The sequence below is a fragment of the Podarcis vaucheri genome (assembly GCF_965113315.1).
Source record: "Podarcis vaucheri genome assembly, chromosome: 5".
Taxonomy (NCBI): domain Eukaryota; kingdom Metazoa; phylum Chordata; class Lepidosauria; order Squamata; family Lacertidae; genus Podarcis; species Podarcis vaucheri.
The window spans coordinates 75,385,598-75,411,515 of record NC_138763.1 but is presented as its reverse complement, the minus strand read 5'-3'; the positions used below and the strand labels follow the sequence as shown (position 1 = coordinate 75,411,515).

The 25,918-nt window shown below is 41.2% G+C and overlaps 2 long non-coding RNA genes across 4 annotated transcripts; both read right to left on the bottom strand.

Moving 5' to 3' along the window:
* Window positions 1-2,665: 2,665 nt before the first annotated feature.
* LOC309532339 lies at window positions 2,666-16,130 on the bottom strand. 2 transcript variants are annotated; one of them, XR_014219778.1, is made up of 5 exons: window positions 16,061-16,130; window positions 12,441-12,566; window positions 11,829-12,023; window positions 2,907-3,592; window positions 2,666-2,868 (listed from the first exon to the last, which is right to left on the bottom strand). It is a non-coding gene; the product is annotated as an uncharacterized lncRNA (long non-coding RNA). The 2 variants fall into 2 exon arrangements; XR_014219779.1 differs by having other exon boundaries at window positions 16,057-16,128.
* A 1,194-nt stretch (window positions 16,131-17,324) lies between these two features.
* Window positions 17,325-25,880, bottom strand: LOC309532306. Of its 2 annotated transcripts, none has more exons than XR_014219725.1 (3): window positions 25,660-25,880; window positions 22,863-23,026; window positions 17,325-17,393 (listed from the first exon to the last, which is right to left on the bottom strand). It is a non-coding gene; the product is annotated as an uncharacterized lncRNA (long non-coding RNA). The 2 variants fall into 2 exon arrangements; XR_014219726.1 differs by lacking the exon at window positions 25,660-25,880 and adding an exon at window positions 25,323-25,458.
* Between the last annotated feature and the right edge of the window lie 38 nt (window positions 25,881-25,918).

Genomic DNA, 25,918 nt, shown 5'->3' with positions numbered 1-25,918 from the left:
GAAGATGGGAAAGGTTTCTCAATATTTTCTGTGCTTTGTATTCTGTACCTAAGAAATCTTACTTCTGCAACTTCTGCAAATTTTGGCCAGACAGTTAGCACGCCGCCAGTGACTGTGCTAAATTTGGCTGGCAGGGCAAAAGTCCATTTCCTGCCTTGCTGGCTAGCAGAAGCTGCTACTGTAAGCAATAACCAACCAGACCAGACCTGTTGCTAAAGAGGCCCCTTTTCCTGTCTTATGCTTACTAATGCTTACCTAGCAAAAGAGACACGTGTATGAAGGAGAGGGAAGGGAGTGCTTGGTTAGCAGAAAGACAGGAATGTTTAGCAAGCAATAAAATATGTTTAGCAAGCAATATTTGCTAGCCGATTGGGGAAGTCTGGGGAAGGTGTGGGAGGGGGGGGAGAGTGTTCAGAAAAGTATAAGAAAAGTCTGCAGAAGTGTCTTGTTTTACAGCCAGAATATTTTCAGGAACTATCCAGCTGGTTGTCTCTGAGTACAGACCTTGTCTCTGTGCACAGATTTTCAATAAACTCTTTTTCTCCAAAGAAGATTTTGCTTTCCTGGTACTTTTGTTCCCTCCGAGGTCCAGGGGATGGCGTGGCTAATGGATCCCTAGGTAAATAAGGCTTCAGTATTAGGCATTCTGTGTTTATTAGGTGTATGCTTCTTCAGACTCTATCTTCAGTTGTCCCTTCATGTAATTATGGTTGGTTTTCTGGTCATAAATAAGGCTTACATGGGAACAGAAGGCAAAGGGGAAATATATGTATGTGAAGAATATGGTCTCTCCAGCCATTTATCATTTCATACAGCAGTTATTCTTTGAGTGCCAGTGGCATTTGTGTGAGAGGAGGAGTGGGGGGGGGGAGATGATTGTGAACTAGTACTCACTTCCCCTATAGTAAGTAATAGAATCATAGTTGGAAGAGACCATGAGGATCATCTAGTCCAACTCCCTGCAATTCAGAAATATTTCAACCAGCATGGGACTCAAACCCACAACCTTAAGATTAAAAGTCTCATGCTCTACCAACTGAGCCTATTTCAGTCCCATTAAGCTGGTGAAGAAGAACTGTGAGATGCTGATGGGGTCTGTTAACCCCATTCCAGAGATCTGTAGTTCTGACATCTGCGCCCCTAAATGATCTAAAAGAGTATACTTCCAGATGGACCATCACTCACTGGTAGAGAACATACTTTGAGGTCTTAACTTAACTGAAGCTGCAATCCTGCACAAAGATATTTTCAAGAAAGCACCATGGCAATCAGTGGGGCATGATGCTGAACGAATCTGTGTAGGTGCATATACAGCCTCAGGCAGACTTGCTATGACATATTCTCTTGAAGACAATTTGGTTCCCTGAAGAATTTCCATTTCCGAAAAATCTGCCACAACTCAATTGGAAATAATAGAGCAGACTTATCATAAAGTGTGTTTAAAAAGTAAGGAAAATGACAAACCCAAGTGTTTCTGACGTGGTGATTATTAACATCGATTATGATTTTGTAGTAACAATAATGTGAGACATACAGAAAGAGGGTCCACCCTCCCTGCGTAGTCAGCTATGAGTCACAGAGAAATGAAATTTGTAATATATAAGGCATTAAAACGGCCAAGAGGACGTCCCTACGTCTGGCCCTTCTATTTATAACTTCTGACTCCTCCTCCAAATTGGTAACAATCATATTTCCCCAGCAACCCGATTAACCCTAAAGGCCAGGGTTGCAGATTAATTTGCCTAGTCATGGCTGGGCGGCCTGTTCCCCAACCGCAACACGTGCTCTCTGTTAGGGAGAACACGCTTTATTGAACCAATCATTCAATGTAAAAAGCACACAGCCTTGCTTGCTGCCTGCATATCACTCTGAATTGGGGAAGTGTCCATTTCCATCCTGGAATGCCAATCTGTATCTCGCTTCTCTCTGGTGGCAATCAAGTCTCAGACTATTTTGCTTTTGTTTTCCCCCATCAGGCCATTTTATATTATACCCAGCACTCAGTGCTTCCAAGAGTAAAACTTAAGTCAATGTGGAGAGCTTGCATGCTGCACCCACTGTAGTGTAGGTTAGTGCCTAAGGGCCAAACTACACATTATGTTAAATGCATGGCCATATTTCACATATCTACATTTTGTTTTTTAAAATAGCAGCTGTTGTGGGTTAACATTTTTCCTTGAGCTTTGGTGTCAATGAAAATCACCATCTGCAAGCGGCTACTGTATATGCTCTGTAGGGGAAGCTTCTATTTGGCACCAGTGAGTTTCCCAAGTCAAATAATTTCTCTGCTGTTGTACTTGCAACAGAGTGCAGGGTTGCTGTTGCCTTTACCCCATTTTCAAGGTGGCCAAAAGGTGTTTGCAAGCATCTTTGCTTTAATTCCACAAATCATCTCTCTGGGGGTTTGTGTAAGGATACACACTTCCCATATCTAGTTTAGGAAGTTAGGGCCAAGGAGGAGGCAGGGATAGAAGCAGGAGGAGAAAGTTGCCAAAGGAGAGGGGTTATGTTGTACAGAGTTCTATAATCAAGCATTTCTTGTTCAACCAGCCTCCCTGACTTCCCATGATTCAATTGAAGCTTAGGGAAAGATGTCATGAGGTCAGTTCACCCATGAATTTTTTTGTGATCAGGAAGCACAGGCAGTTGGGGAAGCTGTAGAGTGTAGGATAAATGTTTAATGGCAAGATAAACAAGCACCCCACCCACAGCCAGCTTGCAGCAAGAAGGTAATCTCACCTTTGCCCCCACTAACGTTCTAAAGAAATACTTTAAGTGCCTTGAGAATTGGACAGAAAAATGGAAGCTTCTTTTTGAATTGGAAGAAAACTTTTAAGAAATTGGAGAACAGGTTTGAGCACAGTATAGCTGAAATCTAACTTAATAATTGAACTTAATAATTGGACTTAGATAGCCTTAGATAGCCCTGAACTTAATAATTGGACTTAGATAGCCATTCTGTGTTAACTTCACTCCTAAATTGTCCCCTATTGGTGTAATAATACTGATATCCTCTGCCTTTAAAACTCTCTGCCTTGCTTACTGAGTGAGGCCCACTCAGCTTGCCAGCACTGGGAGGGTAAGGACGCTTGTGTAGAGGCAGTTCCCCCTATCAATCAGTGTGTTTTTTTTAAATAAAAGACTTACAAAAGGGAGGGGGACTGAATGGTGGTAAAGCCATTTTTGCAACCCATCTCCTATCACGGTGCAACCAAACGGTGAGTCATGTCAATGGGCATCTATTTCTTTCAGCATCTAGTTTTGTAAAAATGTGGTGCAGGCAGGACTGATATAGGTGAAGGAAGCTTATGTGACTTGATGGCCATATATCAAAAAGATCTGAAATTTAAACCTGCCATAGGGAAGTTACATTTTCTCTGCCTCGGATCGCCTCTGTGAGAGGGTGTTTAGTGTGTAGCTCCCATTAGGATCATCCAGCTGTCACACAAAGGAGGTGTTTTGCCACCAGCAGTTTTTGTTCAAGTGATGCATGTTGTCTGCTGTTGTATCCAGATGAACTCAGCATCTACTTGGTGAATCACAGCAAACGTTCGCCAGACTACTTATAGGCAGGGGCAGCCTTTCAGGTTTCCTTGACTGGGAGTAGGAAGAGATTTTAGAATAAATGTGGGGTGGGGAGCAAGAGACATAGCAATAGTGAAATGCCTGCATTTTAAAAAGCATTTGTTGTTTATTTTTATTTTCTAACTCCCCCCGCCCCCGATCCTTCTTCTGTCATGGAGCCCACAGAAGTGTGCATGTGGTTCCCATCCAAGCACTGATCAGACGCAGCTTCATGTGGTTTTAAGCCATAACTTGGGACTTCAAAATGGCCACATTTATGGTGGTGTTGAAGAAAACAAAAACCCCTCCATATTGCTTGAAATTGGTTAGAGCAACTACCTACACCCACTTGGCTTCCCAAAATAGTGCCTTGAGAATTCTGTGACCGTTTCTATTTTAGGTAGAAGTAGCAAGTCCGTTTTTAAAAGTGACCTATGCTAGCATGAAAGAGCAAAGAAATCTAGAGGAAACTGTAGCAACAATAGACTAGTGGTGTCTGGGGACCATCAAGACTGTTGGGGTAGACTGCAGGGAGCCGAAACAGCAGGCAGAGCCCAAGCCAATGACAGGTTGGTTTTGTTTTTTGCCCCCAGCCTCCTCTCTGCTGAGTTCTATAAAGACAACATTGAGACTACGGAGGAAGAAGTCGACTGGTTGTGCAACCACCCCCGGACTGCTTGTAAGTAAGATGGCAGACAGGTGGGGGCTGGGAGAGGGCAGACTGAGGTTGGTGGGACAGTGCCCCACTTGCCACAACGGACCTGGCTCCACTGCAACAGGCTATAGGAACAAAAGTCATCCTGGGCACCCATCTCCTATTTTCCCCATGTACAATTACCTACATTGATCGCAAGGCATTCTGCAAGCAGTATCGCTTCAAAAATCTGACAGTAAAGTTTGATCACACCAATTTATAGTTTGTTCCAGGCCTCCATTGGTATTAAATTACCTAGTTTCAGATTTGTATCATTTTAATTTGATATTTTATGTCTAAAAAAGAAATTGCCTCACTTTCACGTTCCCTCACTTTCAATATTTGTCCATCAAAGCTAACAATGGCCCAGGGAAATGTCCATATTAGCTCTTAAGGAAAAGCAAGCAAGGAAAGGAACAACTTTGTTTTCAGGCTGCTAACATCTTCACATCAAACTTCCACTGTCGTAATACGTTATCTGTTTCATTGATTTCAATGTCAGCCCCCCCCCCCCCAGATTGTCAGGAGATGAATATGCTACAGTTTGAAATAATTTTATTTGAATATTTATAGCCCACCTCTCTTTTGTAACTTCTGAGGTGGTTCATGGCATACTTAAAACTAGCAATATATAAAACCAGCAATCCAATATATAAAAAGCAGCAAAAACATTTAAAGCAGTAGGATAAAATCAGATGAAAAGGCACGGAGGTCCATTAAAAACCTGTGCAACAGAAATGTCTTCTTCAGCTGGGATGTGAAAACGATAGACAGGGGCACCACATTAAGGAGCAGAGGCAGGGAATTATGTAAGCAAAGCGCCACAACCAAAAAAAACTCTGTCTAGAGATGGTGGAAACTCACCTTGGATTAACTTGGAAAATCAGAAAAAGGTAATTTTTTTAGTCAATCCAAGGGCTTGGAAATATTACCTCTGCCCTTTGTCCACTGCCCTGCATCATTCCTCTCCCTATAATCTCATCGAGTGAACCCACATCATTATATTGCGCATCATTATTGTATTGTATTGTATTGTATTGTATTGTATTGTATTGTATTGTATTGTATTGTATTGTATTGTATTGTATTGCATTGTGGAGGTGGTGGTAGAGTGCTTTGGGGGCAAAAACCAAGGAAAGAGGAGCCCACCTCTTGTAGAGGACTCACAGGGGTTTGGTTTGCCTCTCCCGCTCTGTGTTTTGGCCCTGTACATCTTTATTCCATCCCCATTTGATTTCATGATGGGTATCCATTACACACTACTGCGTACTGCTCAGTCCAAGAGCTGATCTGACCATATTTGTCAATGAGTGTCTGCTTCTTTTTTCTAACAACTTTACCAAACTGAATGTTTTCTAGTTTCTTTAGGCATACAATCCAAATAACCAACGGTGCATGTTTGTTTGTGAGTGAGAGTGAGTGAGTGAGTGAGAGATGCTTAGTTTTTGCCGTTTGAGGGTACATTTTAAATAGTACTGCTTCAGCTTACTTTATCAGTTCGGAATGGCCTTTTGAAATGGAAATCAATCTCTTAACTTAATTTGAATCTAAAATTGCTTGGACATTCAGGGCTCGGCTCTGTGGTCTCCTTAAGGCAGTTTTCATGAAGTTCCAATTAGGAATATAATCAAATTTTTGAAACTCTTCAATCACATTGTGCTCACATGTTATTATATAAGGAAACTTGTTTGTGCATTCAATGTGTTTATATTCTTCAGACTCTTTTTATCGGCTATTAGACATGCAGCTCTCATGACCTCCCTTTTGTCCTTTCTTAATTCTGTACTTCAGAAGAATATAAAACAAGAAGTTGCTGTCTGTGAACATCATTCTTATTTGGAAAGGAAACCAAATCCACTTGTCATTCTAAAACTCACTTATAACCACAAGATGGGCATGCCATTTATCTAGGTAACAATACAAACCTGAATGTTCAAGTGATGAGTCATTTTGAGAGATGTCGGTTTTGGGGGGGCCCTCTGCTTGAGACAATATAAATGGACCTATTTCCCTATATTCCAACTACTTCAATTTTAACACTGGTAATTTGAGGGAGAGCTCAAAGTTCTGCCTGATGCAATAAAAAGGCTTATTGCTGAAAGGTGCAGGATCCTCAGGCTGGATCAGAAATGTGATGTTTGGAAGGGGGAGGGTGTTTTAACGCTTGTCCCCCTGCTGTGATCCTGGATCCACACTGGGAGATGTGCCATTTATCTGTAAAAAACCAATCCTATAATTATTAATAGCAGGATTGATATCTCATCTAGTTTGGCCAAAAGACAAATATTCTGACCCCCAAGGTTTGCGCACAGCAGAATGATAGAATGCTGAGGCAGTACAATGGTCTGTGCTCTTTCAGAATGCTGGTAGGAGAGGCATTTTAATGCTCTACAATTGCATGTGTAGACATGTGTGTGTGTGTGTGTGTGTGTGTATTGTTTCACACCACTCCAATATCTTAGTGGTGTGATATTCCAGAGGTTCCAGGTGTTTACCCAGGATTTGTGTTTTCTTTTGGAATGAGGCACAGTGGAAACTATGGGGTCTTTATAATATGTGGTTTATTTACACATATATACAACCTGAGCCTATGATGGAGGGTTTGGCAGCATTAACACCCCAAGAGGGTCTTGCTTCTGTTGCGGCCACAGCCTTGGGATTCTAACAAAAATCAAGCATAGCTCTATCTCCCAGCCTGGAGCCTTCTAGCATCTGGTTCACAAAACTCAACTCTTAGTTCTGGCCTTTGTCTTTCTAACTACCACCTAGTTGAGGGGCCCACCTAGGGTTGCAAAATTGCAAAGAAATTGCAAATTGCAAAATTGCAAAGAAATTGCAAATTGCAAAATTGCAAAGAAATTGCAAATTGCAAAATTGCAAAGAATTTGAGCTTTTTCTGAGGAAAGTCGACTGCCATATGTCTGGATTTCCCCGGTCATTTAGCCGATTTCTGCCCGGACACTGATTGTGGCTGCAATATTCCAGATATGTCTGGGTAATTCTGGACATATGGGAACCCTAGACCCATCTGTTACAGAGCCACTTTGTTACCTTAATGGTCCATACTTAGAGGACTTCACCAGGAAGCTAGCCAGGCTATCCCAGGAATTGAATATGTGCTGGATCCAGGGCATACACAGCCTAACCCACTCCAAACTCATATTAGTATGCAATTTACATAGCATATGATGTTTGAGTTAGGTCTGTGTTGCACTGCTGAATTAGTAAGACTTCCTCCTATTATTTCTTCTTAAGAAACTCAATTCTTTATTCTTTTTCTTGAGATCTTTCCAGGCTTTGTTTCATTTCGCTAGAGAGCCTAACAAGATCACGATCATGAATGCAATGCTTGTAAAAGCACTGGCTTAAATGCTGCAAAATGCACCAGTTTTTTCCACAATATCTCATTAATTTGTTTTAGCCAAATAAAGTAAAAAGAAGATGATGATACATTACACACAACATCTTTAGGCTGTCATTTTATATATAAGAGGGGCTTGATTAATTATACAAAATCATTAAAGGAAATGTCGGTTGTAGGGGAATAAAGAAAAACTCCCAAGTACAGAGCTCAGATCCAGGTAAATGTGATTGATGTTCATTGTTGTTCTCGCTGTGAGGCTCCATCAATGTAATTAAATTAAAAGTGAGGAAGTGGGCTGAAATGGTCTCATCACTTCTTAGAAACATGAGGATGATGGAGAGAGAGTCTAACAAGTAAGTAGCATCCACATACAACAAAAATGCAATAAAGGCTGGGGCGGGGAGAGGACCTTGGTCAATTGGATATTGTTGAATGTTTCATCTTAATTTTCTTCTCTGCTGCAGAAACAAGCTTGTCTCATTGGGAATATTATAGTTCATTCATGTCCAAACAAATTAATGTCTCAGCTTACTCAAACCATTATGTCTGTTCTGTATCACTTGGTATTGCCAGACATGAAACCTGGAAGGCTTGCTGTGGTTTGATTTGAAGAATTTAAACAATTTCTCTTTGAAAACCTTTTGTGGTAGGGCAAAATGTAGTTGATATCAGCTAAAATAGATGTGCTATTTTGTTAGCTAGGACCCCAAGTTAGGGAAGTAATACTTCTATGTTATATGGCTTGTTTTTAAATACCATTTGTGCTTTGTACACTAGAGTGAACATACAGCCTAACACTCATGGACAGGGGCACAAGAAATATCTGTAATTTGAGCGGGGAGGGAGCAGTGGCAGCATATTCACAACCATGGCTAAGGCTGTTCTGAACAATTATAGCAGTTCCATAGAGAAGAAAAATGGCAGCTCCATGATCACCACATGTTTTGCCCTCATTATCATCTCTATACATATGTCGAATCAATTAAAAAATTCACCATAGATAATAGGACTGAAAGTGACCATTTACCTCTTATCATCTCCACTACTGGCCAAAATTCAATTCAGAGCTCTCACATAGAACATGAGAATATAGACAAAGCAAATGATCCAGCATTGCATAGGAAAAAATGGACACCTGGGATAGCAATTGCAGTTGAGAATAGATTGAATTCACAAACTGCAATTAAGTTAAGATCAATTATAATAAACAATTTATCAATAGACTCCTCCCTGACAGCATACGAAAATCCTTGCAGGATGTGGTCTCGGTTAACATAAACTCAGCCGGCAAGCCACGCACTGCTAAAGGGTGCGGTTGGTTTGACCAAGAGTGCCGCACAAAGAAGGAAGCCTTAAGGAATTCCTATTTGGCCTATAGAAATGCTGGATTAAGATACTTACCTCAATCTTATTTCAAAATCAAAAAAGAGTATAAAGCCCTTTTGACCTAAAAAAAAAAGGCAATCCGAACAAAATTCCTGGTCCCTACTATTGAATGCCTCACTAAACAATGAAACTAAACTCTATTGGCAACTGGTCTCTGACTCAATGAAAAATAGTTTCTCAGCCCCCAGCTGTGTCATTCCAGCTCAGGTTTGGGAGAACCACTTCAGAAATATATTTATGGAAAATCCAAACCTCCCTTCCAGCTTACAGGAGGATGACAGGGCAGAATTGTCACTGCTCCCTAATTGGAGGCCGGTTACTGTGGAGGAAGTCCATACATTAATTGGGAATCAGAAGAGTGGAAAGGCTCCGGGGAAAGACTTTATCCCAGCAGAGTTGATTACATCAAACCAGCACTGGTGGGCTCCGCTTCTGGCAGCACTCTTTACGGTAGTAAATAACTCGGGTAAGGTACCATATAGCTGGAAACATGCTATAGTAGTTCCAATCTTTAAGAGAGGCCACCCAAATGTACCTTCCAATTATAGGCCTATTAGCCTGCTCTCAATAATTGGGAAACTGTATGCCCGTTTCCTCAGTAGCAAACTGACAACTTTTCTAAATGAACATAATATACTATCTGAAGCCCAGGCAGCTTTTCGTGAGAACCATTCAACAACAGACCACTGTCTAATGCTGTCCTTCCTAGCTGAGAAGTATACCAGACCTCTACAGGGTAAACTCTTTGTGGCCTTTATGGATCTGAAATCAGCATTTGACTCCATCCCCAGATCCCAGCTATGGTCCAAATTGAGTCTGATTTTGCAGGATAAACGACTTCTCTTTCTTCTAAAAGCCCTGTACAATGGAACCAAACTGCAGGTCTGATGCGGTCGACAGGGACAGCTATCGAACAGCATCGAGATGACTAGGGGGGTGAGACAGGGTTGTATTTTGGCCCCCACATTGTTTTGTCTATTCTTAAATGACCTAGAAGAGAACTTAATGGACCCAGATGGACACATTCCAAAAATAGAAATGAGAAGGACCCCTTTGTTGTTGTATGCTGATGACGCGGCCATCATCTCGTGTTCCAGACCAAGCTTGAATTATCTGTTGAGGAAATTTTCTGATTACTGTTCTGGAAATGGTTTATCCATTAATTATGAAAAATCTAAAATTTTAGCCTTCGAAAGAAGATTCTCCCAGTCTAAATGGGTGCTGGATGGCCATAACCTTGAACAGGTAAAATACTTCAGTTACCTAGGGCTCACATTCCATCATACAAGATCTTGGAAGCACCATTGGCAAACCTCCCTTCAAAAGGCGGAGATTACAAAGCTAGCCATACATAGATTCTTCTTCACAAAGGGCGGCAAATATGTTCCAGCAGCCTTAAGGGTTTTCAACGCAAAGCCCGTTTCCCAACTCCTGTATGCAGCAAATGTCTGGCATAATGGGGACCTGCCAAAGCTAGATGGCTTTCAGGCAAAATTTATACGATCTCTGCTGCAGGTACCTAACTGCGTCCCCAACTCCGTTCTTCTGCTGGAAGCTGGCGAATGCCCAATTTCAGCTAGAGCATGGTGGGCTGCCCTAAAACATTGGCTCAGGATTTCAGTGTTTAATCTAGGGAAGGGTCTGTACCAACATTTGACCAATGAGGAATTTGTCAGCAAATGGCAGAAAACCATGGCTAAAAAAGCCACCTCTATTGGTCTGTCTCCTCCCCCCCCAACTGTATTACCTGGGCTATGAAGGCGCCCAAAAAGTTTTAAAGCAAAGATTGTGGGACAATGCACACAGTGACTTGTGATCTGGGTCACACGCAGTCTGTAGTCCGCTGGCAGCAGGAGTTCAATATGGGTATGTCTTTGAATTAACATCTTACATCAAAAACCTGACAGTACCTAACTATCGAAGGCTTTTCACCAAAGCCAGACTGAATGTCTTCCCCTCTGCAGTGCTGGATGGTAGGTTGAGAGGAGTTCCCTACCAGGACAGACTTTGCTCGTGTGCTCAAGACATCGATTCCATAGATCATATTTTGTTACATTGTGCGAAGTATGAGCAGGCCAGGGCTGAACTGATACTACCCTTGCTGGTGCCTTTCCCGGGAAAGTCAGAGGCTCACTATGTCAGGTTCCTACTGGAAGACCGGACAAAAGCTAGAACGTTGGCAGTGGCAAAGTTTTTATTGGTGGTTGCAAGAACAAATGAGCCCTATATTCCAAACAAAGTGCTTGATTAACCTGGAGGTATGCTGTATGAACTCTGTATTGATTTGTAATGTTTTGTTGGGTCTCTGGACCATAATAAAGATAGTAGTAGTTAATAGCGCACTTAGGTGACTGCATGTTATTCAGTTTAGAAGCAAAACAGGGCCACCTATAAACAAAATCGTAATTTCTACGGGGGGGGGGCACACAGAACTATGTGAGTTTGTAAATTAAAAGGAAAAAAATGACCAGGTCTGTTAAGCCTGACAGTTGCTCTGTGTTGATGTCCCCTAGAACTCATTAAAAAGATTCCCTTGACAAACACAGCTTGAAAATGGCCACTTACCCAGTACAGAGGTGGGTGGTGGTTGCGACCCAGCACAACGCTACCCCCTCCTTCTGAAGCCATGACACATTTGCCCCAACCGTTGGCTCCTCTCCCTTGGCTGCTGCAGTGCCTGCTGGATTCCCGCCAAACCCAGTTTTAAAATTTCTGGCCAATCCGCGGTGGCCTTGGGGCAAGGCCATCTTGGCAGTGCAGTCAGCCCCATTGTGTCACCCACCCAGCCCATCCTCTAATCTTGTTTTCTTGCAGACTAACCTTTTCTTTCCAGGTGTGCGGCCGTGGCCATGGTCGTGCAATGGTTGCTGTCTTCAGAGCTGGGAAGGAATTTTCCCTGCTCTTCAGGTTTTGCCTTCCCCATAGCAATTGTCACAACTTTGGCGGTTTATTCCTTGGGCAGAATCCTTTAGTCAAACATCTGAGGAAGGGGAGAAGGGGTGACTCATCCACTTCCTGCGGCGGTAATAACAGGATACTCGATTAGAGGGGTCATGAGCATAGTCTCTGTCCACAAGCACACGGTGGATGGGCAATAGAGCTACTCTCAGCGATTCGGGGAGGGAGCAGTTGCGTAAACTCACATTTTGCATTGGTGCCATCTTCCCCTCACTGACCCTTTCATGCCTCGGACCCCCAGCAGGGGGCTGAGATGGATACCCACCCAATACCTATGCCAAGGTTTACCTACATCTGAATTCAATAAAGTTGTGGCCATTTTTATCCCAAATGCATGTTGCCGTGTCTTCTCTTTTCACCATGAGGCATAAAGTAGAATGGGTATTGTATTTTACCATGCAAAGAGTAAAGAGAAGTTTCTGCTGCAATCCTTATACCCATTTACCTAAATAAACTGAACTCAATGAGACTTACTTCTGAATGAACCTGTATAGGATTGCTCTGTGAGGCATGTTGTTAGTGTCAACACCTTGAAGCACCATGCAGTTTAAAACTGGGGAAATCCATCTTGCGGTCCAGCAGCTTACTGGATTCATATGCCTTTGTGTGTTATAGAAAACATACATTAGTCATTTTTTTAAAAAAAAAATGTTCCCCTCTGTGAGTGAGGATCAGAAGAAATTTGTTTTCCAGAAGACTCACATTCTGAGGACTTAAAGCACTCTAAAATTATGCCACCTGCTATTAAATCAAAAAGGATGGGCAGCCCTATATAGGTCTCAATATCATTTTAAAATCGTGTTATTTTGTTGTCGGCATTTCCTTGCTTTTAGCTGCCATTATTTAAAAATCCATTTCCTTAAAGCTGATATCTAAGTTATAGCTTTTGGATATTGTAACAGTGAACATGTTAATGCATTCTAATTTGTCTAATTTATATCTGAAATGGGATGGGGAACATGTGAAAAGATTGTCCAGAAATACATGCTGTTTGGAGAACGGAATTAGATTTAAGTACTAAGGAAGGAATTTGCAATACTAGTGTGTCTCTTCTCGCTTTCTCATTCAAAACTCTGATGCTTCAGCCATATTCTTTGATAAGCAAAAGCATACCTTCTTCAGATGTGCAGTAAGTCTAGAATTCTAAAGAACAAGTATTTCTATCAATAAGGTTGTACCAAATAGTATGGGAAACAGCCTTATTAGAAGAACTAACCAATAAACTGAAACTGACACGGGGGAAATGGAAGAAGATGCCTTCACCCCTTTATCATATACACAGCCCAACAAGACAATGACAAGAATCTACCAACAGCATACGAATCAATATGGCTAACCTGACTCAAAACATCCATCCACCCCACTCAAACATGAAAACAAAGTTCACCACAGCCAATCACAATCAAACAACCACACCCTAGGCCAACCTCAACCTCTCTCACCACCAAAGGAAAACAAGCGAATAGTAAAGAAAACCCGTACGTGTGACGCTGACACAAAACCCCACACATACAATAAGTAAAATAGAAACATCGCCATCCGACTCCACCCCCACTCACCATGGCCCCCTCCACCTCTTTCCCCTTTTTCTTCCTAATGTAACACTAATGTCTCGGCATATAAAACTGATCTGTAGAAAATGTAACTTGAAAAGAGAGACATTGCACATACTTTTGTAAACCAAGAAATCTTTCATAAAAAAATACGTTTAAAAAAATAAAGTTGTTCTCAGTTATGATAATTAGGGATGGAACCTACAGCTACAGATGCAGTCTAGCTTTGAATACATGGAGAGATTTCTTTTTATGGTTTTAAAACAGTATGCCTAACAGTGAAGAAAACTGTATGTTTTTATTCACAATTTTAAACTCACAATTTTAAGTCAGTGTAACTAAAAAAAACCACTTATTAGCTAAAGGGTATTTAACTGATGGGGAACATCAATTATTCTGTCACAGCACCTGAGTATGCAAAGCATTTATCCTCAAAGGGGCTAAAAGTACATAAGGTAAAACTTAATGATTTAAGATGGAGGAAAATTCTGAATTCATGCTGTTCAGATAGCAGGAGCAGCCTCAGCCTATCTTGCAACAAGTCTGCTCATAAGCAAAAATCAGTCTACTGGTTCCTACTGTCTAGCAGGGATTTCAGTCACATACCTCTGAATGTCTCCTCCCTCAATAGCAATTTTCAATGGCATAACATTACACAGCCTCTGTGCAGGGTGATATGTGACTTTCCATTTAATAATTCAAAATATAACGATTACCAATTTATATATGGTATGACTTTTGAAGCACATTTTCTTCTTCTTCTTCAAAAGCATTTTTATTGATTTTCTATTGCAAATTTACGGTGGAGGGAGAAGGGAGAAAAAAAGAGGGAAGGGAAACCCCGAACCCCTCCCCCACTTTGTCAGCTCACCCTAGCAATCCAATAACCATCATTATACCCGTCTTAATTTATACATATAGCTTGATATATGTTGTCCAAATAGATACCCAAGCAGCGCTGGTGTTTATAACAAGTGTTCAAATGTAGCCAGTGGCGTAGCGTGGGTTGTCAGCACCCGGGGCAAGGCAAGTAATTTGCGCCCCCTAACCCATGGATTTTAGCAGGGGCAGAGAGCTGCGAGTGCGAGTGCCCCCCCCAGATGTTGCGCCCGGTACGGCCGCCCCCCCTGCACCCCCACGCTACGCCACTGAATGTAGCAAGGGTTACAAACCTTTGTGTAATAGATGGTGGATATTTATCCTCCCAGCTAAAAGTATAATTCTCTCATTTTTTTGTGCTTGCTTGCACCAAGGGCTGATATCTCTATTGTCCCATCCTGAATTCAGAACTGCAGCTGGAATCTGGTTACTATGGCAGTCCTCCCAGTGAAGGCAGTGCTAAGCAGATCTGGGAGCAAACCTAGCCCAGGGAGATGATGCACATTTCTCCATAAGAATGCAGCAGCTGTGTAAAATTTTAAACCCTAAATAACCATGGGTGAGTCATTCTAAAAAAAGAAAACTTGAAGGTGCTAAGAAATGCAAATTATTTGCTGGAAGAATCAGAGAAGCCAAAATGGCTTTGAAGAGATTAAGAAGTGTGCCTATGTATCTGCTGTGTAATCCTGAAATTATATCAGTGTTCATTATGCAAAAAGTATGGAACACAAGTCTAAGCATCCTGCAGTGGCAATGTCTTAAAGAATATGCAGGGCTTATCAGAAAATTAATATCTTATTTAACGGATTTGTAACAGGTTCCTCTGAACAACACTTTTCTCCTTAAAGTTACTTTTGGAAATAATAATTATTTACGAAAACCAAGTTTACATGTTTTACTCTGAAACCTCTGTCAGACACATTTTATCTTTTTCCTTTGACAGCACCTCACTAGCTTATTTTTGCTCCATTAATCTTCCCAGCTTCATATATCTCCATTTTGTTATCATGTTTTTACTTATTGACTTCATTTAAAAATTGCAGTATTGAAGGTATGGGTCTATGGGTGGGCGGGGGAGAGAAGCATTTTGCTCTGATGTTTTAAAGTGACTTATTTCTTTCTTCTTTCCCCTTGAACTTAACAAGCAACAGAGAAGGAAAGCAGATCTGTGGCTTGTCAGGTAACCAGAGGGTGGCACTGGTCTTTCATATCTAGATGGTTTAGGTCATGCCATGAAATATTTAAAAGAGTTTATGTAAGTTGCAAGCAACGTATGCATTCTATAGTCTCTCCCAAACATCTGTGACTGAAACAACTGAGCGTGACATATTTATATATACTCTTATTTCTAGAGACTTGTAGTTTAGAGCTAAGCTATATACAGCCAAAGATGCAAGCATCAAGATAACCATTGTTACTATAGCTTTAGTCTCTGCCATTATGATGCCAATACATCTCAGTAGTATTTTGTACAAAACTTAAATCAAATCAGCAAACAGATATGCAAGCACCCCAAACAATGCCTCAGAATGCACAGGACCTGTTTCAGTTAAATATTTCTTGAAATAAGGAAGTTTTTTCGTGTGCTTTTTTTAACTGAAGCACCCTAGATCTGGCTCAGCCTTATATTGTAATTGCAAACATTTTTGCTGGTGTACTTGCCTGCAGTGCTGTTACATTATAGATTTTGATGTGGCAGTGAACCAGCAATGTAATTGTTTGGTTTCCCCTAAAGCAGAAGAAAAGAAAACATTGTTGTTTCCCACTTTAGTCCCTGGGGAATATTTGGGGGCTTTGAACTAGAAGAAAGGTTGCAGGTTCTATAACAATGTCAGAAGAGGCCTGGTGAATCAGGCCAAAGGTCTTGTACTCTTGTACTCACAGTGGCCAACCAGGTGCCTGTGGAAAACCGAGAAAGAAGTTATGAGCACAACACTTTTCCCCATTTGTGATTCCCAGTAATGGGTAGTCAGAGGCATTTCAACTCCGATACTGGAATTGGCTGAAGTCTTTTTAAAATCTGAAAACAGAAACTTGGGGATGGGACCTGGGAAATCCTTAAAGGTCCTGAAGACTGTTCCTCAAGTCTACAGTATAGCCCTTGACATAGGGCAAGAAGGTGCTCGCGTGGCAGAAGGCAAACAGTTAAGCGCTCCAGTTGAATAAATCATGTACCCAGGATATTAACATTGCCTGGATTTCTTATGTGGAGCACTGTGTTTTCATTTATTCTTCTGCAGTGCCCAAGAAACAACAGAGTTTCAATGCTTAAAAGAAAAATATGTCCCAGTACAGCAAAATGTACAGTGGTGCCCTGCAAGACGAATGCCTCGCAAGACGAAAAACCCGCTAGACGAAAGGGTTTTCCGTTTTTCGATGCACTTCGCAAGACGAATTTCCCTATGGGCTTGCTTCGCAAAACGAAAAAGTCTTGCGAGTCTTGCGATTTTTTTCGCCCCCCCTTTCTAAGCCGCTAAGCCGCTAATAGCCTTTTAGCCGCTAAGCCGCTAACCCTTTAATAGCCGCTAAACCGCTAAGCTGCTAATAGGGTTGCTTCGCAAGACGAAAAAACCGCTAGACGAAGAGACCGCGGAACGGATTAATTTCGTCATGCGAGGCACCACTGTATTTATTTGCTTGAAGCTAAAACTCAGATGTGAAACTGCAACCAAACAGAGGCATTTCTGAGTAAAGTGGTTTCATTTATTCTTCATTGCAGGCTGATCTTTCAAAAAAATTGCTTTGAAAATCAGAACACTCAACCATTTAACACATTGGGGCTGTCAAGGAAATTAAAGGGGGATCAGAGTAATTCTACAGTTAAGGGCTACAAACAAGTATGAGCAGAGTAATAGCCAGTGGACTGTGGAAATCCAGAACCTACATTCCTTCTATAAAATGAAATGAACCTGAACATTAAGATGCTTAGCTACACTTCTCGCATTCTGCACTCTATCGTGTATTCCCTGCATGCACATGCTTCTATTGATCAAACCTTAGGCGAAAAATCAAACAGTAGCATACTGTAAACAACTGCTATAACAATACATCAGCATGGGTAGAAAAATTCTACATACACAATATGTAGATTTATTTTTTATTAAAAAAAACCTGCCTTCTAAATTTTGTAATATCAGGTGTTGGTGTGGCTTATTTATTCTTCTAAACCCCAGTCTTGTAAGCAATATACATTTGGGTGTATGTTTGAGAAATTGTCATAGCATTGTATTAGGCAATAGTTCTTCCCCAAATCACCATGTTTTCTTTTTTAAAAAAGATATTTTATCCAGCATTTAACCATTAAGTATCTATAAACATTACATACTTTGAAGTGCATCCAGTCAGCATTCAATGCTCTCATTCATTTCTGTTGATGCCAGCTGTAGAGCATTCCAGTTGTAGAGCATACCAGAAAAAGGTCCCAGTTTCCATACCTGGCATCTCCACAGAAAACTGGAAAAGACCCCTGTCTGAAACCCTGGAGAGCTACTGTGAGTCAGTGTAGAGCAGTGGTTTTCTGATTTGGGGCCACCTTTAGTCCAAATGTGCACTTGGGGACCCACTTTTTAATTGTTTGTTGCCGTAAATTTGAAAGGGGATAGTGCTTCTGTTGCCACCTGGCATGGATCAGCCTGCAACTCCACATCTCACCATTGTAGTGGGTTGGCACAATACTTACTGGTTATAACGAAATTAGGGCATGTCCTCTAGGGCACTAGTCAAAGCTCTTCTGGGTAGACTTCCCCACAACATTTATTTTTAAAATGTTTTGAACTGCAAATGTGGCACTCCTGTGGAAAGTACAGTGGTACCTTGGGTTACATACGCTTCAGGTTACATACACTTCAGGTTACAGACTCCACTAACCCAGAAATAGTACCTCGGGTTAAGAACTTTGCTTCAGGATGAGGACAGAAATTGTGCTCCGGCGGCGCAGCGGCAGCAGGAGGCCCCATTAGCTAAAGTGGTGCTTCACGTTAAGAACAGTTTCAGGTTAAGAACGGACCTCTGGAACGAATTAAGTACTTAAATCGAGGTACCACTGTACTAACATTTATATTTATTTATTCATTCATTCATTCATTCATTCATTCCTAATTCCCATATTAGGGTTGCCATATTTCTAACAGTGAAAAGTTGTTGAACTATTTATAAGGAAAATAGCCAAAAACGACATTGCTGACATGGGTTGCCGTACGTCTGGGTTTTCTTGGACATTTTTTGTGATTTCTGCCTGGACACTGCTTCTGACTGCTGTATTCCGGATATGTCCAGGAAATTCCAGCAGTATGACAATCCTGTAAGAACCTTGGATAGGTATGGGACCCGAGCCTATTCTTCTTTCAGATCAAATTTTATAGTGTCAAGCCTATGTGTGACTATGTTCCAACAATTAACAAACATCTTTGCAATTATGTATGAGGCACAAATGTTCACTTTACTTTCATTCATTCATTCCCACAGGGCTCTTATCTGAGGCCTGCACATGAGCATCTAATTGTTTTCATTGTGTTTACATTTTTGCATGTGATGCTATGAGCTCCTGGAGTACTTTTTGATAGATGGGTGGAATATGGATTTTTGCAATGAATGCAATATAGTTCTGGCTTACCTAACATCTTACCCATCTTTCAATCATTCTCTCAGAACTGCCTTTTTAATTTTTTGTAAATGTCTAGCCTTATGCTTGCTGGAATTCATGGGGCAATCTTTGGTGGTAAAGAGTCTCTTACATTTAGACAACGCTAAGCGTCAAGATTATAGAATCAATCAGCAAATAGTCTTAAAGCTGCGGAAAAGATTTCACTCAGCTTCTGCATTTCAAAGGGAAATAGGATAACCTTAGGATCACTCAGATAAGGACTATGTCTTAAGTGATTTACGAAGCAGAGCCTCAGTTGGGAAATGTATTAGCAGGCTTGCATCAAGGCAGATAAAAGGCTTTACGTGCTGGTCCAAAATGTTTGTGCTGTCTCCAATCCCTGAACTATGTTTCTGTAAATGTGACATGAGTTAACACCATGGTTTGTGATGTGCTGGCAGCACAATAGTAGGTATTTCATTTTATCCCACACTCTTATTTATAGTTGTTTGTCCACCTTATGCTCACATGCTGGTGCTAAAACAAACCTATGTACAAAACAAACTAAGTTTTGCAAACCCCATGGATTCACTGAAACTGACTGAAATTATGGGTGTGGTATAGTTAAAGCTTCCCCAAGATTTCAGCTCACCTGGTAACATCATGTTAAACCATCTGGGAGAGGGCAGGGTCATGTTGGAGAAATCACATCCTAAGTCTGCCTCCAGCCCAGTCTTTGGATGGATTCTTCCAACACTGTTCCCTCCTTCCTCACATGCTTGTTGTTGTTGTTTTGTTTCTTTTCCTCTAATACTGTTAAATTTCATGATGGGGCAGCATCCACTCTCCTAAAGTAAGAGTAGTGGGATACAGACATGGGATGAACAGAGACTTGCTTCCAACAAGTGTGTTGTGATTTATTAAAGCTTATTTAAAACAACAGCAGGAAGATATAATATATTGCAGATTGGTTATCTAACAGTGCTTAGTTTCACAATTGTTTAAATATGGTTACTGTTGCTTTAAAATCAGTGGCTATTGCCCTAGTTCTCATCCCCATGTGAATCTAATATGCTGTTCCCCATTCCTCCTCCCCTAGTTACGGGTAACTCACACTAATTTAGAGAACTTCCCTTGAAATCTTTTCATTATATGGAATCCAGTTCACATTCCAGGTTCTCGGAATAGTTTGGAAAGATGTGAGTAGACATTTGCTCTGACCCACTTCTACCTATGTGATTAAGCTGTTTGTGAATTTGTCCTTATATTACTAGGCTGGTGCTCTTAATAAGGATGTATGGATGGCTGTGTGTGGTGTGTGTATGCCTGAACACGCACACCATTTTAATTGGGAGGGAAAGGATAAACTTTCCACATGGCACGATCCCACTGAAAAAAGCCTCCTACCCCCCTGGCCTTCTATCAATTTTTAAAAATCCATTCTGCTTGGAGTGGCATGTTTACCATCAATTCTAGTATTCACAAGCTTGGTTTTCTTTCACAATACAGGATGACCCTATTAATGCTAATGGAGTTACAGTGATGGATGCTAATAAAGGGGGAACCAGGGCTAATGTGTTTAAGAGTCTTCTTTAACAAAACACCAACAAATGATGACAATTGAAGAGGAGAACTCTGCCTATTTTGAACAAAAATAACAACACTTCTGTGTAACAGCCTTTTTATCAGGGAAACAAAACCAAAAGAAAATCACAAAAGTGATAAAATATTCTCCTCTCCACACGGTTTGCAACACTGAGGCATCTCCTCAGAACTGCCACCTCAGAAATGCAGCAGAAAGCCAGCTGTTTGGAGTCTGGAATGTTCTAATCACCAGAGAACAATATTTGTGAAAGAAAACCAAGCTTGTGAATATTTTGGAAAAGGAAAGCTGCATAGTGAGAGAACTCAAAAGATTGCTTTTTATAACCATGAAATTCTTTTTGTGCTCAAGTGAGAAATACGATACACTTTCTCTCCAAGGCCCCAGCCTTTCTGTAAAGACCTAGAAAAATTTTCCTTGAAACATCAGAGAGATGGATGAGGATCTAAATTTTTTGACCAGTGCCAGAAAACCTGAACAAGCCTTAAACTGTTTTGAACACCCCTCATTGTTACAGAAAACTCCTGACTGAAGTGAAGATACCAATATTAACGTGATTTTCAAAGGTCTGAATAAGCTCTAATGCTGAAGAGATCCACACAGTGTCCATGAAGCTGTATTTTGCAACATCACTTCAGCAGTAAAACAGCCATGTTGTGTGGACTTACCCTGAGGTAATTGTTCTTAGTAGCTGGACAGGGAAGAAAGAGAAAATCTAATGGGGATGTTTGCTGTTAAATTTGGCTTGTTCAGAATACCATTCATGTCAGCAGCAGCAGTGGGAAATGCATTCCTTGGAGGCCGGATTTGCTGCCCCTGTGGATCCTGTTGCCTGAGGCAGTCACCTCCACTTGCCTCATGGGTGGACCGGCCCTGCTTACTCTACAACACTGCAGTAGTTTGCTGAAGGAACAAGCTACTAGCTTGCTTTCTACTGCACTGCATCTACCAACAGCAAGGATCAGTTAATGCCAGGAGACCAGTGGTCTTCCATCTGGTCCAAAAAGCAGTATGCTGACTCTGGCCTGCTCTTTGGTATATAAAACATCACAGGTTTGTAAACATAGTAGATGGTGCTGCTTTTGGACTCTCCTGCTTGCCTACAAACCACAAAACTCTTTCCCTGAACCAAAGTAGAAAAGTTGCCTGGTGGTATAAGATACCTTACTCATCTCTTCTCTAAGGTATGTTTTACGGGTACCTCAAACCCAGCCACAGCCAAATTATGCATTTTTTTCACTCAAGGTGAAATGAACACTCCACCTCAAACATGCATGTGTGTGAGAGAGAGAGTGTTGTATCTCTCCTTCAAAACTGAGGTATTTATGTGGCAAAAGTTTTAGGTTAAGAACGGACCTCCAGAATGAATTAAGTTCCAATTCGTTCTGGAGGTCCGTTCTTAACCTGAAACTGTTCTTAACCTGAAGCACCACTTTAGCTAATGGGGCCTCCTCCTGCCGCCGGAGCACGATTTCTGTTCTCATCCTGAAGCAAAGTTCTTAACCCGAGGTACTATTTCTGGGTTAGAGGAGTCTGTAACCTGAAGCGTATGTAACCCGAGGTACCACTGTACCTTCAAAAGCACCAGGATGGATAGGACACACTACATCAAACACAACTGCACCTGCAGTATAATCTATATCAAGTGGGGGGGAAATCAGAAAGTCATATCCACTAAGCACATGTTTTGAAACCACAAATCTGCAATTTTGAACAAAAAGGTGGAGAAGCCAGATGCTAAAACATTTCAGGTCTGAGAACCACTTATCAACAACTGCAGCAGAGGTGGCAACTGATCCCACAGCATTAGTGAAGACGGAGAACTTCTGGGCACATTAATATCACATGGCTTCAACCTGGCAGGTGGTACCAAAATCACTTAGCTTTGGCAAATGATGCCTTTCTAAACATTCCATCCTCAAAGCTCTGTAAGTGCTGCCTTGTAAACGACAACCTTTCATTTTTATCAGAGTGGTTGACAAAGGCACAAGCCAAAACATTTTGCTACATAAATAAAATCTGTTACGTTATCCGCAGTACCATATATTTTAGTTACAAACCAAATCCCCAAAGGGATATAGGGAAAGCTTGTGTGAAGTGTTGTTTGATGCTTTTTATAACTATCTACCTATCTGTAATTCTTGTTGCTATTATTTATATCTTGGCTTTCAGGATACAAAGCCTTACAAGTAATAGTAAACCACATTTTTTTTAAAAAGTAAACAATAGCAAGATATAAAAGGCCATCATGATAATTCCCATTGGGTAGTTGATGTTACCTGGTTCTGTGAGGGAGTGGAGAAGATATGTGATTTCTTAATAGTCATCCAGTATTCTCCTTATTCATAGAGACCTGAGAAGAAAAGTACAGAGCTAATCCGAGCAGCTCAGTCTATGTACGCCTTGGTTTGGGCCAGTGAGGTCATGGTGGAAGTTCTGCATTCTGTAACGGCAGGGCATATTAATAAATACACATGTACAACATCTACTGAGGGAATTCCATTTGCAAAATTATTTTCTTTTGGATTATCATTGAACAACCATTTGCCTTTTCATATTCTTGTGCTATTACGCTGCAATTCCTTAAAAACATCCGCTGCTCGCTTCCAGCAAAGGTTTTTTGTTCATGCTTGTTTAGTGCACAATTGAATTAGGTAATTGTTTCAGTAGACAGATCATTCTTGGAGATTTCAGATTTGTTGGTGGCCATCTGCATCCTGGTTTTGGCCAAGGAAAAGTTTGTTCACACGATTGGGCAGAATTATAGGGGGTTGTTTGGCACAAAGGAGTTAAATATCACATGAATAAAGATATTGCAAAGACTCGTAAAGACTTAGAAATGAATTGGAGCACTTCTTGAATTAATGAAATATTGAAGATTTGACCGACATTTGCAGATTTCAGCATTCTTTTTTTGCCACCAAAACCACCCTAGGAACTGTAGTTCTGTGGGGACTAAAGACGTTTCAAAGCAGAACTCCTTGGAATCTTTCAGGGGGAAGACATAGCGCTTAAACTAGTGTAGAAGCAATATACGTTAATGGCGTGTATATAAACCTAAGATAACTGGTAAATATGATCACATTTACAACATTGTTCTGTCATCTGTTTGTTTCTGGGACCAATGCAAAGTGCTGTCTTTAACCTTTAAAGCACTAAACAGCTTGCAGCCATATAATCTGAAGGGTTGTCTTGTCCCATAGGTACCTGTCAGGGCTTTGAAATCCTCATTGATGGCTGGGGTGCTTCTTCAGGTTCTCCCACCTAATAATTTGAGGTTGATAACTACTCGATAAGAGCTTTTGGGTGGTGTTGCTCCATTTATGGAATGGCCCTACCAGAGAGTCTTGCTTGGCGCTGACGTTGTTTAGTCTTTTAACTGTCATGTAAAAATACCTTTTTTGTTCTCCCAAGCCCTTTAATTTTAATTATAATGGCTATGTATACCTGGTACATTAGTTCTTTGTGCCAACTTTCCCCTTTTCTGGTTTTAAATTTACTGGTCTGAAATTGTTGCAGCAACTATTTATATTTATCTATTTATTTATATATCCATCTACCCATCTTTCTATCTATCTACCTTGCCGTTTTGTTTTTCAAAATTGTCTTGAGTGTTTACTGAGCCAGTTGAACTCAGTGATAGATAGGTGTACTATGTAAATGTGGTATACAAATGAAATACAGAAAGAAAAAGCATTAAATTAATAAGAGTGCTGGGTATTTTAGAATACTGTATCACTTTAACTGAACGCCATATTTCACACAACTTTCTACTTCTTTCAAAACTAAGCTGCAACTCTCATTAGACCCTTTGGCTGCAGGACTTTAGACCTTGGCCCCAGGGTCCAGCCCTAGATGCACCAACATTTGTAATCTATGAAGGGGGTTTCTGTCGTCACTGAATATCCACATTATCCATCTAGAGAGCTTCTTCCCCATTTCCCCACAATGTATTTCTCATGTCTTGGTTATTTGTTCTTACAAAACTCTGCTAGTCCCTGAAAACAGAGAAAGTGCTTAACACTGGCTTAAATATAGTGCAGCCAATGTTGCACAGTAATTACTTTTATCTATCATCAAATTTAGTTTCAAGGATCTGGCTCTGTGAATGGAGCTGGTGATCAAATGCTCTATCACACTGATATTTTTCACGGGGAAAATACTGCTTCCAGAACAAGACAGAGCACCTATACAAAGCAGCAGTGACAGCGAGCAGAAAGAGACTGGTGAAATTAACAGTATGGTCCTATATATGTAAGAGAATACGAGTGTGGCGGTCAAAATTACACTGGACTGCTACTGAAAACAGATGCCATCCCCAATTATGTAACATCTAGTTGAACTTATCCCTAGGATTGGCTCCAATGTTAATGAGGAGATTCTTGTGAAAATGTCACCTAGTGGGCCATCCTACTGGTGTCCTTCATGGGCAAGCTGAGAAATAAGGTGGCAGAGAGGACAGAGGACAGAGCTCCTATACCTTTCACAGTTCTGTAGAAAAGGTAAATTTTAGCAGGTGTAGTTTATATTACAACTCATAATCATGCAGGAGGCCTGTCTTCTTTTGCATCTGGCAAAGCCAGTATTTAAATGTTCCCAGAACTTCCTAGCATGATGCCGCATTGGGTGCCCTGAGGGACTGTGATAAAATTAAATGGCCAGGTTCCATCCACCATAGGGAGACAGGGTAGGTGCCAGTAGACCTTGCCAGCATATTGGGACCAAATTCCTACCGTTACCTCTCAGAACTTGACAACCACTGGAAGGCCTGAAGCAGGTGTGAGGAACCTTTGGGTCTCCAGCTGTTACTAAATTACATCTTCCATCATCCCCTGTCAACATCTGAAGGGCCAAAACTCTCCACACCTGATCTAAGCAACTAGTGACATTATGTGGTCATGCTTGGGGATAGGTCAACAGACTCAGTTTTCATTATGACCTAAGAACAATACTTGCTGACCTCCAGGTGCTGTTTGACTACAGCTGCTATCATCCATGACCTTTGGCCAAGGTGGATGGGTCTGATGGGAGTTGGAGTCCAACAACCTCTGGAGAACCACATACTGTATTACCTACCCATTGTACTAGACATGTAGAGAGATCCTAGATGCAGAAAGTTGGACTGTCCCTCTCCTCAGGCCAGGTTACTTTCTTAACTCATTGGCAGGGTCTTCCCAGTTTCTTCCCCCTGTCTTCCTTTGATGTCCACTCTTGGCTGCCTTTTTTCTACTCTCACCCCTTTTTTCTACTCTCACCCCTCTACTTCTACCCCACCCCGACCCCATCAGCTGGCTTCCTTAACTGCTGTTTTTTCTCCTCCCTCTTCTGAGCATTC